Here is a 17,527-nt window from a genome sequence, read left to right as displayed (position 1 = left end):
CTCAGCAGCTCTTTGGCTCCAACCCCTCGCCCAGCCCAGGATCGAGGTCTTTATCGCCACCTCCTGGGCAGTGAGGAAACAACCACGGAATCCACATCCAGACAAGGGCCTGAATAGGAAAGGGTGGGATTTGGGCTGGACGGGCCCCCGGGGATGTTAGGGCCAGAACAGGTTGTGGATGGAGGAGGCCTGTTTTGAAGGGGTTCCATGGCTCCAAAACATAAGGCTAAAGATCTACAAACCCTGGGGCAGTGCTACCACACCCCTTCACTAAAGACTGGAGTGGGATTTCAATCCCCTGACTTCCGCGATGCTCCCCGCCGCTCCCGCCCAGTATTTCTATTTCTTAGAGAGCCCGCGGGTACCAGAGGAGGCCTGATTCTACTGCATCTCCTCCCCGTGGCTTTGCACAGCGCCCCCCTCGCCCTCTCTGAGCCTCAGTTTCCCCTGCAGGGCCGCGGGGGACCCCAAGCCGGCCACCGGCTGCAGCGCCGCGCCGCGCCCACGCGGGGGCAGTGTTGGCCTGGCTTTGACGCCGCTCGGCGCGGCCGAAACTTCTCAGCCTCTTGCTAAAGGGTCGGAAACTTTTCCCCTCGCGCTGCGCCGGTGTCTCCCGTCCCGCGCCGCGCCGCCTCCTTCCACCTGCCCGAGGTCAAGGCCGGGCCTCGGGAGTTGGGGGGGAGGGGCTCCCCCGACCCCCAGATTCCCTTTCTCGCTTTTTGTTAAACCAAAAAACTGCTCAACTTGCAACAGAGCCGTCGGCCTCGGGCACTGGAAATTGAGGCCCGCGTGCGACGCGCAGGGGCGGCGGGGTGGGTTGGGTGCGTGGGGTGCCGAGTTCGGGTCCCTAAGATGGGACCTGCCGGGAGGGGTGGAGCTGGGCACTCGGCTGGCGGCCACATGGGGTTCCGCAGCCCGGCTTCTCGGGGACCCCTCCCCTCCCGCTCCCCCCACCGCCCCCCCAGCTTCATTTCTTCCTTCCCGCTCCCGGTTCTCCTCCCCTCTCTTCCCTACGCTCCCTCTTTCCCTCCTCGACAAACATGGATTCTGTGTCAAGAGGACCTTGAGCGGCAGCTTCGAGCCTCACCTCCCACCACTCCCAACAGAATCGGGGACACGAAGGGGCAGCCGCGGACCGCGCCTCGGAGACGCGCCCCGCGCGGGCGCGCGCACCCCCCGCCCCCCCACGACACACACACACACACACACACACACACACACACGACACAGACATCAGAGAAACACGCAACACACATATATGAACACACGGCGTAAGGATGCTCCACAGACACACGCCCCACAAAGACATGTCCCCGGGTACCACCCCCCCCCACACACAGCACTTAGAAACATCATATACTCACGGAGGACCCCCACGCACACCCTCCCACTGTTAGGGTCTCCTAGCGACCCCAGCCCCCACATTCCCAGGTCCACTTGCTAACTTCGAGGCCACATATGCAGCCCCCTCCCCCGCCCTCTGCAGACCTTTCCAACACGCCCCTGCTGCTCCTCTGCAGGCAGAGCTTGCACCTGAACGTGGGGTGACTAAGAAGGGGGGGGTGAGAGGAGTGCTGCAGGGAAGGGATGGACCCTCCCCGGGGTCCCTGGCAGGGTCCTTTTCTCTGGTACATTTCCACTCGGGGCTGGCAGGTGGCCAGTCCTTCCTGGGCTCCAGGGAGCAGCCTGGCTGGAAGGTGGGGGAAGCAGCCGTGGCTGGAGCTGGTGCCAACCTCAGATCCCCCTGAATCTCGGGGAGGGGGGAAAGGCAGGTGTACCCCCCCCCACACACACACACTGGTCTCTGCCAGTTCCTGTCTGCCCTTCTCGCTCTGGGCAATAGCTCCCTTGCTATTGCACCCCGCACCCCTGCCCAGGGCTGTGGGTGGACTTGTGCCAAACCAGGGTGGGAGCAGGGTCTAGTTTTGGGGGTGGGGAGAGGGAGGAGTAACTCCCAACCCAGGGCAGAAGCAAGCAGTGGGAGAGGCAGGAAAATCACTGCTCCTTCCCCTGGGCAGTCTGGCCTCTCCACCCCCTGCAAGGGCCTCTTCCTCCCCCTCCCCCAGATAAGGAAACTGAGGCCCAGAGAAGACTGGGGGTCTTGCCCAGGATCGGCCAAGGGCAGGAGCTGGGACCAGGTCCACACGTGTCCTCTGCCAGGGCCCAGCCTTCAGCCCCACGTCCCCGCGTTGTCTCATCCAGACGAGGAAACCGAGGTCCAAAGAAGCTCAGCTCTTTCTCAAGGTCGCTTGGTTCTTAAGTGTTGGAGTCAGGATTCAAGTTCAGCCAGAAGAGCCGCCAGCAGACCACCGTGCGGCTCCCTCTCCACGGGGCAAGCAGGGTGGTCTGGAGGACCCTTCCTGCCGGGGGTCCATCCTCCAGCACAGGGGGCACCGCAGAGGCAGGGAGAGCGGGCAAGGGCAGGGAGGAGAGAGGTGTTTCAGGAAGTGGCCTCTGGGGAGGATGCGGAGCCTGGCGGGTGAGAGGGCAGGAGCAAAGGATCCTGGGAGCCCGAAGCCTGGGAATCCCTCAGAGGGCGGGCTGGGCCCCCAGGGGAGCAGGAAAGATCCCGACTCCAGGCAGGGACCTGGTTCCTGGAGACGTGGCACCGAGAGAGAACTGGGCTTATTCACTTCCATGCTGCACCTACTGTGGGTCCCCCCACCACGCTGGGGCCCTGGGCACACAGTGGGCACCAGAATAAGCAGCCCTGCCGTCAGGAGGCCACAGTCTGGTGAGGGACATGGACTCAAACGGGCAATTCCAGGGCGCAGGGACAGGTGCTGTGATGGGATGTCCAGGGCTTTGGGGGCACAGGGCAGCGGGGGGTGGAGGGGCGCTGATGACAGTGAGATGGGGAAAAGGTCAGACCTGGACCACACACTCACATACTCACACACACACCCTCTACCCCAGCCCCCCCCCGGGGGGGGGTGCTGCCCACTGCTATTTCCAGACCCTCTGCCTCTGCCATTTATCGAATCGCCCCCACCGCATCTTCCCCTTTCCTGACGTTTCTGCCTTTTGGGGTCCTGTTGTCAGTCCCCCCCAAATAGGCCCTAAGTGACAGGTGGTCTGTACCTTCCAGGAGCTCCTGCCAAAGACCGTCAAACCCCTCTGTGGAGACCAGGCATGCTGCCGCCTCCAGGCAGCCCCACAAGCCTCAACATTCCCCTCCAAACAGCCTCGGGAAAAGGGGAGACGCTGGCAGTGTTCATTGTGCCTTTTGGACCCATCAGAGCCAGCTTCGGATGCTGGGTGGAGTCTGGACCAGAGGCAGAGATTGGATCCGCCAGATTGGGCTTTGAAACCCTCTCGAATTGTGGCACTTGGACCCAAAGAGCCAGGGGTGGCTCGTCTGCCATCTCCCATCACGAGGCCTCAGGGACCCTTAATGACTCACCCGCCAGGGTTTCCTGGGTTTATTGTCTGCACCTGGCAGCCCCGGGGATTGCGGTGACGCCCGCAGGCTCCCAGGGAGCCCCCATCTGGGCTCCGGGCTGACTTCCAGCTCTCCCAGCTGCAGGGCCAGCAAACCCTGAAGAATCTTTTTCCAGGAACCTTCTGGCCCAGGAGGCTCAGAGTCCTAGAGTGTGTTCTCCAGGGAAGATGCTGCCCCAGGCCAGCTCCTGAATAACAGCCCCCTAGCCATTCCGTGAGGCTAACTAGGGTGCCTAGACCCACGTGAGCAAGACAGACCTGTGCCTGGCCTCGTGGAGCTCAGAGTCCAGCTGGGGGTCCCAGAGGCGGAGTGACCAGAGCAGGTGCCTGTGCGGACCCGGCCATGCGTCCAGCTGACTTATCCACGAAGGAGGGCGCACACCCTTAGCTCCATATTACAGAGGAAGAAACCAGGACACAGAGAGGTTAAGACACTTTCCCAGGGTCACACAGCTGAGCTCCGGATAAGAAGTCAGTGAGAAGCACTGGGATGGGGGATGTACAGGCAGGTGTGCAGCGGAACACAGGGCGGCTGTGTGTGTGTGTCAGGAGGGGTCTCCCCTTCCAGAAGACTGGCCCAACGTTCCTCCAGCCCAGAGGGTGAGGCCCAGGAGGGTGGGGCTGTAGCCAGGGTACATGGGCTGCCTGTCAATGGTAAACTCTGCCCACACTCGGTTCCTTTTCATCTCCGGCATTCATTCACAGAACACATTTATTAAGCACCCACTGTATACCAGGCTCTGTGAAAGATAGGCAGCACTCCTGCCTCAGGGGGTCCATGTCTTGGTCAGGGGGATACAGGTGGGGCGGGCCTCCCAGATTCTGGTGGCCCATGCGCGCCTCCTCTGCAGTCAGTCACCCAGGACACTCTTCCAGAAGGGCCCTCCACTGGTTTAAAGCTCTGCTGTTGGAGTTCCCGTCGTGGCTCAGTGGTTAACGAATCTGACTAGGAACCATGGGGTTGCGGGTTTGATCCCTGGCCTCACTCAGTGGGTTAAGGATCCAGCATTGCTGTGAGCTGTGGTGTAGGTCACAGACGCGGCTCGAATCCTGTGTTGCTGTGGCTCTGGCATAGGCTGGTGGCTACAGCTCCGATTTGACCCCTAACCTGGGAACCTCCATATGTCCTGAGTGCAGCCCTGGGAAAAGACAAAAAAAAAAAAAAAAAAAGCTCTGCTGTCATCATCTTGAGATTCATCATCAGGTGTTTTTTGTTTGTTTTTGCTTTTTTTTGGCCGCACCTGCGGCATATGGAGGTTCCTAGCCTATGGGTCAAATCAGAGCTGTAGCTGCAGGCCTACACCGCAGCCACAGCAATGCAGGATCCGAGCCCCTTCTGCAACCTACACCTAAGTTTGCAGCAATGCCGAATCCTTAACCCACTGAGCGAAGCCAGGAATCGAACCCACATCCTCACAGAGACAATGTTGGGTCCTTAACAGCAGGACCTCCTCGGCATCAGTTTTGAGCAATGGGGCCTCCGTTTTCATTTTGCCCTGGGCCCTTGCAAATTGGGTAACTGGTCCTGGACACAGACACTAAACTGTGGCAGATGCCGGGCTGGGGCCACAAGGAGGACTGGCAGAGGGGCCCATGAGGTTTCTCGGAAAGGGCAGTCGCAGATCCGCCTAGGAGTGGGCTTTGTCCTGACCCCGAAACCTGTCACGGGTCCCCAGATCCCCTCTCGGGAGCTGGGTCAGCCCAGGAGGGCTGGACCAGCAAAGCTCCAAAGGGCCTTTGCAAGTACCCCCGGCGTGTCTGTATGGACTAGATAATGCAGGCACAGCAGCAGCGGGCAAAAGCCAGAAACCAAGGAGAAGAAAGCCCCTCCCAGCCGGTCCCCCCCACCCCAGCCCTGGCCCCTCCCACTAGGTAACCCCATTTCCTGGGCATCTTCCAGGGTGAATCCTTACCATCCAGGGACATGCCTACACACGGGTATTTTTGCATTGTGGTGCTGATTTTTTTTTTTTTTGGTGCAATGTCGATTTTATATACATGCTGGTGTGCACACACTTTCTGCTTTTAGTGTTCCCACTTGACAGTCTGCCTGGGAAATCAGAGGAGGCTCTCTCAAGGTCATTTAATTGTGCAGACGGAGGAATCGGGGCTCAGAGTGTCACAGCAACTGTGGGTGTTCTGGTGGCCCATGCACAGCTCCTGGCCTTGGCACAGGGAGGGTCAAGGTCCCTCCACTCACGTACGTACGCCCAGGCCTCCTGGACAGACTCCCTCCTGCCCTCATGGCAAGGACCGCCCTGTCCTGCGAAGGAGGTACTGTGATGACTGCATTTCTACATGAGGCTCAGAGAGGTGCAGCCACCTTCCTGGGGTCACACAGCTGAACCATGGTTGGAACCTGCAGAGGTGCACTACTTCCCAGAAGCAGGTTCAAGGTTCCCTGGGGAGGGGGGCGCTGCTCCTTGCCCTATGCTCACCACCACCCCTATGCCAGGGGGAGGCCCCCGACTTCAGCAGGTGAGAATTGGGCAAAGGACTCTTTCAGCCTGACAGAGCCACCAGGATGGAGCTGGCAGGAGTCCCAGCAAGGCCTGGAGGGCGGGGCTGGGCCAGGTGGCCTGCTGGGGGGTGGGGCAGGTGTGGGTGCCTGCCCCCAGGCTCCAGCTGCACTGAGGCTCCTGGCACGCGCCTCTTGGTGGCTTGTGCCTGTCGCCAGAGAGGGCTGGCATCAGCTGGTTGCAAGTGCCTGGGGCAGCGATTCAGCATTTGGGTTCGAAGCATTATTTTTATTGTGTTTTGTTTATTCAGAGCTCGCCTTTGAAATCTGTTTTCATGCCTCCTGATCCTGGAGAAGGGAGCTGGTTTGGATACAATGCGCAGCCTTAAAAATAATTCCCCTTGTGTTGGGGGCTCATTGTCCCTGAGCACACATGGCCCCCAAGGGTGGGTGCCTGCCGTGGGTATGCCAAAGCCGGGACAGGCCACAGGCAGCCCCTCAGAAGTTGGGGTGCCATTGATGCTGGTGCAAGGTGGCTCAATGTTGGAGCTCATGAGATTTTTTTTCTTTCTTTTTTTCTTTTTTTTTTCTCTCAGCTGCACCTGCAACAGGCGGAAGTTCCTGGGCTGGGGATCGAACCGACACCGCAGCTATGACACAATGCCAGATCCTTAACCTCGAGGCTACTGGGAAACTCTATGATGAACGCTAAGGACCTAATGTGTCCAGAAAAATGTGCCAACACACAAAGTTCTGCAGTCAATTCCAGGACTTGTAGCACTTTCTGAGGTCCATCCACAGACCCTCTTCCTAGTTTAGAGTCTGTTCCTAAAGGAATCCCACAGCCTTTTTGGAATAATCATAGTAGCTGAAATGGAGCAATTACTCTGTTTCAGGGGCTCTACTGTGGGGGTTCTCAGATGAACTTATTTATGCTTCATAATTGAGGTACAGACAGCTTGAGTCACTCCCCCAAGGTCACCCAGCTGGTAAGGGGCTAAGCCAGGATCTAAATCCAGCCAGTCCAGTCTAGTCCATACTCAAGTTTTTTTTTTTTTTTTTTTTTTTAATTTTAGGGCTGCACCTGCAACATATGGAAGTCCCCAGGCTAGGAGTTGAATCAGAGCTGCAGCTGCTGGCCTGCACCAAGGGCCAGGGATCGAACCCAAGCCACAGCAGTGACAATAACAGGTCCTTAACCTACTGAGCCACCAGGGAACTCCCCGACCTGCTGAGCCACCTCCTCAGGGTAGTTCTTAACACACACACACACACACACACACACATTCACGCATGCACTGTGCCTGGCTCCTCAGCAGGGAAGAGCCCCAGGTCAGGCACCCCCGGTTCAGGAGTTGGGTCCAGACCTCTGAGGATCAGATGAACAACCCACCTGGAGATGCCCCTGGCTCAGGGCCAGCATGGGGGCCCCACCATCTGGGGAGCTGATATTGCTGCGAGGGAAGGCACGGGAGTGGGGGGCAGTCCCTCAGTGCAGACAGCCCTCTCTGTGGCTACCCTCCAGAAAAGACAGGCTCCCGCCCTCCCTCCCTCGGCCCTGCTCCTCTTCCCTCTCCCCCTTCTCTTTCCTCTGCCTCCCCCCCACCCCATCCCCCCGAGGGGGGCACAGACTTGCCCACCCCTGTAAGCCCCGGTGCATCCTAGAGTGGAAACAGCTCAAGCCTGGACACAGCACACTTTTGAGAAGCCCAGACCCCCGTCTGGGGGGGAGCCACAGGTTCCGCCCATGCAAGTCGGCTGAGCCCCAAGACCAGGCCCGGGCTGCCCAGGTAGGGGGCCTCTGGCTGCCCCTCCCGCCTTCCCCAGTGCCGGGAGGATGGAGCCGGGCCTCCACGGACCTTCCAGGCCGGGTTTTCCAGTGTTTGTGGAGTTAAGACCCTAATACTATTTTCCAACAGCTTTTGGTGGTTTAGCAGAATTGAGAGGAAATCTAACTTGCAAATTTCCCCTTTTGATCTTCCTTTTCCTTTTAGTGGCTCCTTTTAGTGGCTCCACGGAGGAGTTTAGAACAGGACCCTGGGACAACTCAGTCCTCGATCCTGCTCCCAGCAGGGCTTCTCTGGAGGTTTGAAGTCCTGGGGTGCCTCTGAGGTGGTGGCCAGCCTCCCACCCCACCCTCTCGTCTCCTCTCCCCTGCCACCCGCCACCCCTCCTGCACCGACCCCTCCCAAGCTGTCTTCTCAGATCCCCAAGGTCCCCCCCACCCTGCATCTTCTGAGGGCCAGACTCCATGACCCCAGGGCCTTTGCACAGGTTCCCCTCCCCACCAACCGCCTGAAAGGCTCTTCACTAGCCTCCCAGACTCCTGTTGAACTTCATGTCTCAGCTCAGATGTCTCCTCCTCAGAGAAGCCCTCCTGGATCAGAACTGAACCATGTAACATGACCGGCAGCCCACAGGACCACTCTCAGCAGATCCTGAGTTCCGGAAGCACAGGGACTGAACGGGTCCCCAGCCCAGGCCCTGCCACACAGGAGGCCCTCAGTAAATGCTGGGCAAGGGGGCTCCCTGCTGTGTTGCGTGCCTCCGTTTCCGTGCCCGGAAGACCAGAGGCTGGGTCACACTCCTGCACTTGTGTGATGATTCTTTTTTGCTCCCTGTGGGTTTCTGGCAAGGATCACACTCATTTCACGGTATTTGACTTCCTTGATTATCTGATTTTCCAGGGAGGAATTTTAAGTCTCTGGGTTGGGGTGGCATCTGTCTGATACCCGGCACCCATCCCATCCCACCAGCCTGCGTGCACCTGACGCCCTGGGGAGGCCCACTGAAACTGACCCCTCTTGGCAGACAAGCCCCTCCCACCCCCCGCCCTGGACCAGAGAAACCCTTCCAGGCTCTATGACTGTGTTATTTGGCCTGTGGGGGGATGGCGGTGGGCACAGCCCTGTGCTATGGCCAGACCTATCAAATCAGGCACTGCCAGCTCAGGAGCCAGACAAGCTGGGTTCAGATTTTGACTTGGTCATTTCTGGTGAAATGAGGAGACGCACCATTCCCTTCTCTGTGCCTCAGTCCCTCAGCTATATAATGGGCCTAATAACAGTACCTCCCAGCTGGGGTTCTTTTTTTTTTTTTTTTTTTTTTTTTTTTCCCCTTTCTTTCTTTTTTGGCCACCCTGCAGTATGTGGAGTTCCCGGGCCAGGGTTCTGACCTAAGCTGCAGCCCCACTGTGCTCAGCCAGGGATCAAACCTGCATCCTAGCACTCCCAAGAGGCCACAGATTCCCACTGCGCCACAGCGGGAACTCCCCAGCTGGGGTTCCCGTGTTGACTGAGAGTTCCTGCCTGGGCCCTTGGGGATAAGGAGTCCCACCCTTCTCATCCCAGAGGCAGCAGCTAAGCTCCAAGTCTCTGAAGTTAAAAAAAAAACCCCAGCTGATTACCCAGTTTGGCTACTTAGCTGGCTGTGTGATCTCCTAATGCCAAGGTTTTCCCATCTGTAAAAGGGGACGATAGGTACACCTGTCCTATCCGGTGGGCTGCCAGTCAAGGTGGGCCCTGGTTCCCAGCTGCGATCTCTGTCCGTAGTCCAAACACTAAGGAATTTCCCCAGAATTTTCCAGGGGCCAGGGCTTCCTTGGCCGTGGGGAGGGCGGCCGGGGAAGCCGAGGCACGGGCTCAGGATGGAGGCTCCGTTCCCACGGCCCGGCCGGGCTGCGGCAGCCTCAGGCCCCTCCCGCCCCCCGCGGCCCCTGCGTTCCCCCTGCCGCCAGGCCCTGTAGGGACATGCCCTGCAGGGTCGCACAGGGCCTCCCGGAGGTCTGCGCCCGCCTATCCGCGGGATGAAAGGGGAATCCGCCCAAACCTGCCTCCCTCCCGGCTCGCCCGCCCCTTCCGCAACCGGATCGGGCGGGGCGGCGGGCTTTGATGTAGGCGGAGGAGCCTTGCCCCAGAGCCCGGCCGGCTCAGAGCCTCCGGGAGACCGACTTGAAAGGGCAGCCGCCGGTCCAGCCTTCCCGGGACGCCCAGAGGCAGGGAGGAGGCGGGGTGGGGGTGGGGGGTGCCGAGGGCCCAAGCCCCGCCGCCGCCCGCCGAAGGAGCGAGGCAGGTGGCTGTCCTCGGCATTCAAGGCCCCGCCCGAGGGGGTCCTCCCTGCGCCACTGATTACAAGGCTCCCAGTTAGCCCTTGGGCCAGATAGAATAGCTGTGGTTCCCAGGGATTGCTGGAGCTCAGGCCCTAGCATAGGCTGTTCCTTCTGCCGGAAATGCCCTTCCCAGCTTTTTCCGCCAGGCCTTAGGGTCTGCTCTCCGGTTGGGGCTTTAATTCTTCCAGTGGGCCTTGGAGAACCACTCCTCATCCCTTCCAGGTGCCCTCCTCCTGGTCCACTGCCCCAGTGCCCCCCACAGCAGTGGCAGGTTCAGGTCACCCCACTGGCAGGCCTTGGGCTGTGAGCTCTAGGATGGCACTCCTGCAGCCCCCAGCCTGAGCTGCAGTGGGCACATACTTGGGAAACTGGGAGAAAGAAACTGCAGCAACTAAGAGCCATCATAATAATAAGCCTTAGGGGCAGGCAGTCTGTCGGGGGAGGCGGGGCATCCAGAGAATTCCAGGCTCATAGGGCACATTCCAGGTTCCCTGGCACAAAGCTGGGTGGGCTTTCTCTCCACCTCCAGCCTGGCCTTGCCCTCATGGCAGAGGGGCTCAAGCACCCACAGCCTCCAGAAAGCCCCAGCCTCCTGACCCCCTGCCCTGGAGTCCCATGATGCCCTGCAGGGGCCTCCTTGAACCCTCGCCTTTGCCCGCCCACGTGACTCCCCAGCCTCTCCCAGCAGCCCAGAGGGGCGGGCCGGGGGCCAGTTCTAGTTCCAAGTGGCAGATGATCACAGCCAGGCCCTCAGAGGGGTCCAGGTCACAGAGCTGGCCGTGCTGGGCCTCAGGAAAGAGACAGAGCCCCGTCTCAAACCTAGGACTCTGTTCACCCGAGGTCTCCTGGGTGGCTGAGAGGGTCCAGGCCACATCTTTGGGTGGGGGGAGGGGTTGGCAGCAGGACTTTCACACATTAAACACAGGAGCAACCAGGCCGCAATGTTCTGTCTCAGGCATTGGTGTTTAGATGCATCGGCTCTGTGTACACACAGATCCAAGGGCAGCTCTGAAAGGGGGCCCTCCTGTGCTTCCCCAGGAGGCAGAAGGGGCTGTAGGGTGGATGTGTTGCTGCCGCCACAGCAGCTGCAGCCTGGGTGGGCCAAAGCAGATGTGAGCTTCGACCTCCCCTTCCTGCTTTCTGCCTCCCCAGGGCACTGGGCATTCTGTCCGCAGCCCCCTACCACCATGCCCCCCTCCCCCCAATTGGCTCTGCTGAGTCAAACCAGCAGAGGGGAGAGGGGAGAAGGAATGAGGGGCTTTCTCCCAGGGCAGGAGGTTTCTCCTCTCTCTTCTCATCTTTCCTGAAGGTTTTGACTAATGCTGCTATTTCCTCCCTTTAATAAATGTTTGCTGAGCACGTACTCTGTGCCAGCTCTGTGCTTAGTGCTGTGGCTCCCTCTGTGGACAGGATAGTGTACCATTTAGTGAGGGAAACAGACACGGAGCAAATAGACCTGTACAGACAGGCTATGATGTGCAGCTACAGACAGTTCAGAGACAAGGCACTAAGCCAGACATCAGGGAAGGCTTCCTGGAGGAAGTGGCATGGATGAGTTGAAAGCAAGGGCCAGAGTAGGTGTGTGGGGGAGGGCAGAGTGCGGTACAGAGGGCACAGTGGGTGGGCTGGATTGTGTAAGTAGGAGAGAGAGGAGGAGGGAGGAGGAGGCCGTGTGGCAGAGGCCGGGGGCAGCAAGGGGTCTGGGCAGGGCCCTGGTTGTGCAAGGCCTTGCAGGACCTGGGAACCCACAGAATCCAGCCCAGAAGGTCCCCACTGCCTGGTTGCAGGACCTCAAGGGGTGCTACCAAAAGAAGCAGGCGCCAGTAAGCTGGGGTTGGAAGAAAATCCCAGCCTGGATTTCAGACGCCCCTTGGAATGGACTGGCCAGAGGTGGAAACAGAGAAAACGGAAGAGGCTCTGAGGAGGTGTGACAGGTGGGACGACGAGTAGCCTCCAAGTGGATGGCGAGTAGCAAGGGCCTGTGATCCAGTCTTCTAGAACTTTCTTCCCACTGCCTTGGTCAAACTCCTACATCCTGGGACTTAATGTAAATGTTCCCTCTACTGGGGAGACTTCCAGAACACAACTCTCCCACCTCATTCTTGCACCTGTTTCCAGCCATCTTTGAACGCCTACTATGTGTCAGGTACTTGCTGAGCACTTTGACTCAGAGGGAGAAACGGCTTGCTGGGGTCCTATAGCTGGAAGGAGGCAGGGCCAGGCTAGGGACCACCTGACTCCACCCCTGGCTTGTGCTCCTGGCAGGGTGGAGTCCAGCGTCATCTTGTTTTTTGTTTTTTGGGTTTTTTTTTTTTTTTTTTTTTTTTTTTGCTTTTTTTGTAGGGCCACACCCTCAGCATATGGAAGTTCCCAGGCTAGGGGTCAACTCGCAGCTACAGCTGCCGGCCTACACCAGAGCCACAGCAATGTCAGATCCAAGCCTCATCTGCGACCTTCACCGCAGCTCACTCTCAGCAATGCTGGATCCCCAACCCGCTGAGCAAGGCCAGGGATCAAACCTGCGCCCTCATGGATACCAGTCGGGTTCATTACTGCTGAGCCACAGTGGAACTCGCAGCTTCATTTCTTTTCCTCTCCTCTGCTCCTCCCATTTCTGATCTCAGCTTGACTGTTGCCTCCTCCCAGAGGCCCTCCGGGACTGTCCTCCAGTCAATCAACACTTCCTCCGTTCCCCATATTGTTCTCCATCCCCTCGTTTCACTTCCTATGTAGCTCTTTTCACAACTGCAATTATTCCCTTCTTTGTTGACATGGTACAGGTCCTCCCCAACTCTCATCGGAGGTCCCAGGAAGCAGGGATGGTGGGTCTTCCTCACTGCTGTGCTTCACAAAGAGCAGACTTCAAATAACCATGGTTTCTATTCCTTATGGAAGTAAATACTGGAAGTCAGGGCTGGTATGAGAGTTCATGGCCACTGTGGACTCGGGCTCCTACTGCCTAGTTGCTGTACCATCCTCAACAGGCAGTGGCAACCTCCGAGTATACAACAGCTGCTCCCGCTCCTGCCTCCATGCTCACACTCTAATCCCAGAAAGGAGAAGAAAGGGAGAGGCCCCCCTCAGTCCTTTAAAGGAACTCTCATCAGAAATTGAGCCCAAGCACTTCTGCCAATATCTCATTGGTCAGAACTGGGTCACGTGGCCATATCTAGCTGCAAGGGATGCTGGGAAATGTAGTCTCTGGGATGGATGGCTATGGGCCCAGCTAAGAATGGGGCGTGTTATTCTTATGGAAGAGGAAAAAAGAGACCTAGCAGCAGGTGTCACAGTGCCCATCTCCTGGCTTATAACAATAATAATAATGATAATAATAAAGGTGGATTTTTTTTGTTGTTGTTGTTGTTTTTCCCATGGCTTGTGGAAGTTTCCAGGCCAGGGATCAAATCCACATCACAGCAGGAACCCAAGCTGCGGCAGTGACAATGCCAGCTCCTTAACCCACTGTGCCACAAAGGAAATCTTGACATGTGTTTATGACTTTACTTTGCAGTCATTCATTTAACCCTCACAATAACATTCAAGGTAGGGACACTGTCAAATCTGCTGCCCAGGGCCACCTGGCTGGGGAGTGGCAGAGCAGAGATTTGAACCTAGGGCCATCTGGCTCCAGATCTGACAGGTTTCTACTTCTCTGTGGTGCCTGCTAAATGGCTGCCGAATGATCTGCTGACCAGACTGCATTTGCTCATCTCCATAAATGGACTGGGCATCCCTGAGTATGGGCTGCCCTCCTTGGGCTGGCTTGGGGCCTGGGCTGTGGCCTCCAGAACCGAGCCTGGCCTGATGCGAGGGACCTCAGCAAGGCCACCTCCTGGATGGGGCAGGGGGCTGTGCCACTGGGAAGAGAAAGAGGGGTAGGGACAGCTCAGGGAGGGTTCTAGAGAACCAAGGTGGGGTGGACATGGAGGCAGCCTCTGGCCTCCTTCACAAACTGGGACAGAATCAGTGTGAAAAGAAGATCTTTCCAGGGCAGGGGGAAGCTGAGGTGGCCCTGCCAAAGATTCTGGCTCCAGGGGTGTCCTGATGCTTAGGAGCAGGCAGGAGGGCCTGGGGTGGGATAGGCTTTTGCCTGGCCCTGCAGGAGCCCAGCAATGTGGCCTCATCAGCATTTCTCCAGCATCTCCCTTGGGTGCTGGCTGCCTCCCACTGGGGGTCTCTGCTGAGGAGCTCTTCCTGGGTTCACTTTCCTACTCAATCCATCTAGTCCAGGCTTGAGGCACCACTGCTCAGGGAGAGAGGCCCAGACAAGCAGAGAGCCCCATTGTTTTCCCACCCAGCCCCACCTGGACACCAGTCACCTACCTGCCGGGTCCCTGCTAGATCCCCCGCAGGCTTCCAGGTTGGGCTCCTGGCCCTGTATCCAAAATCCTATATATATATATATATATATATTTTTTTTTTTTTTTTTTTTTTTTCCCCCTACAGGGGGAGTCCTGACATCTTCTGTGCCATGTCATGGTGGCATTTGGTGACACCTCCACACCCGGTCTTGTTTGGAAATGCATAGCAAATACATAGGATTACACTGGAAGCCAATTAACTTGAAATACAGCTATCAAGATATTTTTTAAAACCACATTTGTGATGAAATAATAGATGTGCTTCTTTATTAACCATAAACACGATCTAGCAGCGGATTTAAAATGGAGGAGGGATGAGTGAGATTTTTGAGAAATCTGCGTTAACTTTGATGTGATCTGGAGATATCAAGGATTTCTACTGGGAACAAAGCCGCAGGTACTGCTGAATCCAGGGCATGTTGAGTACGTTCCTCACTGAAGGAAATGCGAAACTGCATGTAGTTCAAGGGTAGTGAAAATGAGAGGTACTTTTTTTCCCTATCCGAGTTCATGAATGCCCTGAATTCCACCCACGCCATACCCCGGCTTGAGGAATCCTACTCTGCTCCATAATTGGGGTGCCCGTGCTATACCCACCCTGCATCAAGGAATTCCGGGAGGGCAAGGAAGGCAGGTTGGGGGCGGGGCCATGGGAGGGGCCAGTAGGTAAGGGGAGGAGTCTTGGACTCCCGCGAGTAAGGGGAGGAGTCTTAGACTCTCGCGAGAATCATCTGGCCCCAATAACCAATGAAATGTGGAAACTGAGGCAGTGGGAGGAGCCAGTTTGCTTCCTGGTTTCTTAAGTCCGGAGTCCTGGGCGGTAGTGGTCCTGACGGGATAGGGAAGTTGGGGAGAGGGCGGGCCAGGCGTGTGTCAGTTGGAAGTGGCTCCAGCTGGAAGAGAGAGTGTCTTAGTCAGGTCTTGCTTGGTTAAGCTGCGGTAACAACCAACCTCGATGTTGCGGGGGTCTTATCACCACAAAGCTCCACTTCCTGCTCAAGTCAGAGGTCAGCCGAGGTGCAGGAGGGCAGCGGCTTGGCTGCGAATCATCTTCTCTCCAGGATCCAGGTGGAGACTGCGGTTTTCATGGTAAGCGAGGGGCCCACGAAGGCCCATATCTCCCTACTTGGCAGGTATGAACTGTTTTTCCTGTTTTTTGTTTTTTTTTTTTTTTTAAACATGTTTAAATGTTTTCTTTTATTGTTCGTTCGTGAAGTGTATATGGTTAGGTTTTTTTAAAAAATATTTTTATTTTTTCTTTTTTAATTTACAATGTTCTGTCAATTTCTGCTGAACAGCAAAGTGTCCCAGTCATACACACATATATGTACATTCTTTGTCTCCCATTTTTTAAAAAGTTTTCTTGAAGTATAGTTGATTTGCAATGCTGTGATAATTTCTGCTGTACAAAGTGACTCAGTTATACATGTACACACATCCATTCTCTTTCAGATTCTTTAACCACATAGGTGATCACAGAATATTCAGGAGAGTTCTCTGTGGTATACAGCAGGTCCCCACTGGCCAGTCATTCCATATACCTCAGTGTGCAGATGCTCATCCCAAACCCTCAATCCAGCCTTCCCCCTTGAAGTCGTCTTCTTCTTTTTTTTTTTTTGGCTTTTTAGGGCTGCACCTGTGGCATATGGAGGTTGGATTCAGGCTAGGAGTTGAACTGGAGCTGCAGCTGCCGGCCTACACCATAGCCATAGCAACGCCGGATCCTTAACCCACTGAGTGAGGCCAGGGATTGAACCCACATCCTCATGGATACTAGTTGGGTTCATTACCCCTGAGCCAGGACGGGAACTCTTGAACTGTTCTTAATATGCAGTGTGTTCTCAACAGTTTCCCCTGAATCTCCACCCACCCTAGGAGGAGAGCTCCAAAATTATCTCCATCTTCCCAGTGGGGCCCATGGGGCTCAGAGAGGGAGCAAGACCCCCCCATGGGTGGCCCAGCAGAAACATGGCAGAGTAGAGGCCCCTGCTCCAAACTCCATGGAATGCTTTTGGTCTCGGGTCCTAGAACCTTCCCTCCCCTTTCTTGGCAACAGTTCCCCAAAGCTGGAAGCACCCATGGGGCCTAGGTGAATTCACACGGGACTTATGGGTCCCCACCAACTCACACTTCAGCTCCTCCTTAGCCAGCCCTTACCTCTGGCAAGGGAGGGGGACCACAGGGCTCAGGTCTGGGCCCAGAGAGCCCGAGACCTCAGGAGCATCTTGAGTCCTTCCCAGGAAGCCTGGATGGATGGAGCTCCCTGTCTTGTGGGCAGCAGTGGCAGGCCCTATGCCTTTCTTGGGCCGGGTGTGTGGATGCTGGGGGAGGAAGGATGTGGGAGAAGCACTGCCGACCACTCCCCCCAGGAGTTTATAGTCAGGCTGGGAGGGCTGGGCCCCCTTGTCATCACCAGAGAGGGAAGAGAGTCAGAGTCAGATGGAGAGGGTGAACCATGCTGCTGGCCATGAAGGAGGATGAGGCCACAAGCCAAGGAATGCAGGCAGCTTCTAGAAGCTGGAAAAAGCCCTGACCCACAAAGAAACGCAGCCCTGCTGCACCTGGGCTCTGGGCTTCTGACCCCTACCCCTTAAGAGAATAAATTTGTGTTAATTCACTCAATTTGTGGTTATTTGTTGCAGCAGCAATAGGAAACCAATATGGAGCTCTTCGCCCAGATCTTAGCCAGCTCTGCTGTTCCAGGAAAGGAAAGATGCAAGGGGCAAGTGATTAAGGGGCAGGGCTGGGAGCTTCGTGAGGCCACAGGGTCACACAGGAGCCCTTGTCTGGGACTTTCCATCTGTAGTTTCTCCAGGAAAGAAAACTAGTCCATTTGACTGCCAAGCCTGGGGGGGATGGGTGTGGGCTGCAGGGCGAGGGGAGAAACAGGAGAAGGTCCTTCGAAGGGACTGGGGGACCCCTCTGGGCTACTGTCTGCCACTGCCTCTCTTCACCAGGAAGCCTCAGCGCCCAGGGGTCACAAACCCAGCCTGGAGAGCGGTCCCCGGGCGCTGCTTCTCTGCTCTGCTGAGCTGTCCTGTGAGTCTCTGCGCAAGTCCCTCCCTCTCTCTGAGCCTCAGTTTCCTCTTCTGTAAACTGCAGAGAGTAGGTAGAGTTTACCTATAGGGCCGACTGGATGCCCTGTGTGTGAAGAGCTCA

The 17,527-nt window shown here is 56.9% G+C and overlaps 1 long non-coding RNA gene across 2 annotated transcripts in view; it reads left to right on the top strand.

Annotated features, from left to right (window-relative positions):
* Positions 1 to 15,149: 15,149 nt before the first annotated feature.
* The window catches only part of LOC110256398 (uncharacterized), a 68,870-nt gene continuing 66,492 nt past the window's right edge, over positions 15,150 to 17,527 (top strand). The window contains exon 1 of one of the 2 annotated variants that reach the window (XR_014828939.1): positions 15,150 to 15,457. This is a non-coding gene — a long non-coding RNA (uncharacterized LOC110256398). The remainder of the gene's footprint in view (positions 15,458 to 17,527) is intronic. The other variant, XR_014828940.1, reaches the window with a different exon arrangement.

The sequence above is a fragment of the Sus scrofa genome, chromosome 1 (genome assembly GCF_054392235.1).
Source record: "Sus scrofa isolate SSC_HxYL_T2T_F1_AM1 chromosome 1, Sscrofa_HxYL_maternal_Yorkshire_Landrace_v2.0, whole genome shotgun sequence".
Classification (NCBI taxonomy): domain Eukaryota; kingdom Metazoa; phylum Chordata; class Mammalia; order Artiodactyla; family Suidae; genus Sus; species Sus scrofa.
This window is presented reverse-complemented; position numbering and strand designations above follow the sequence as displayed.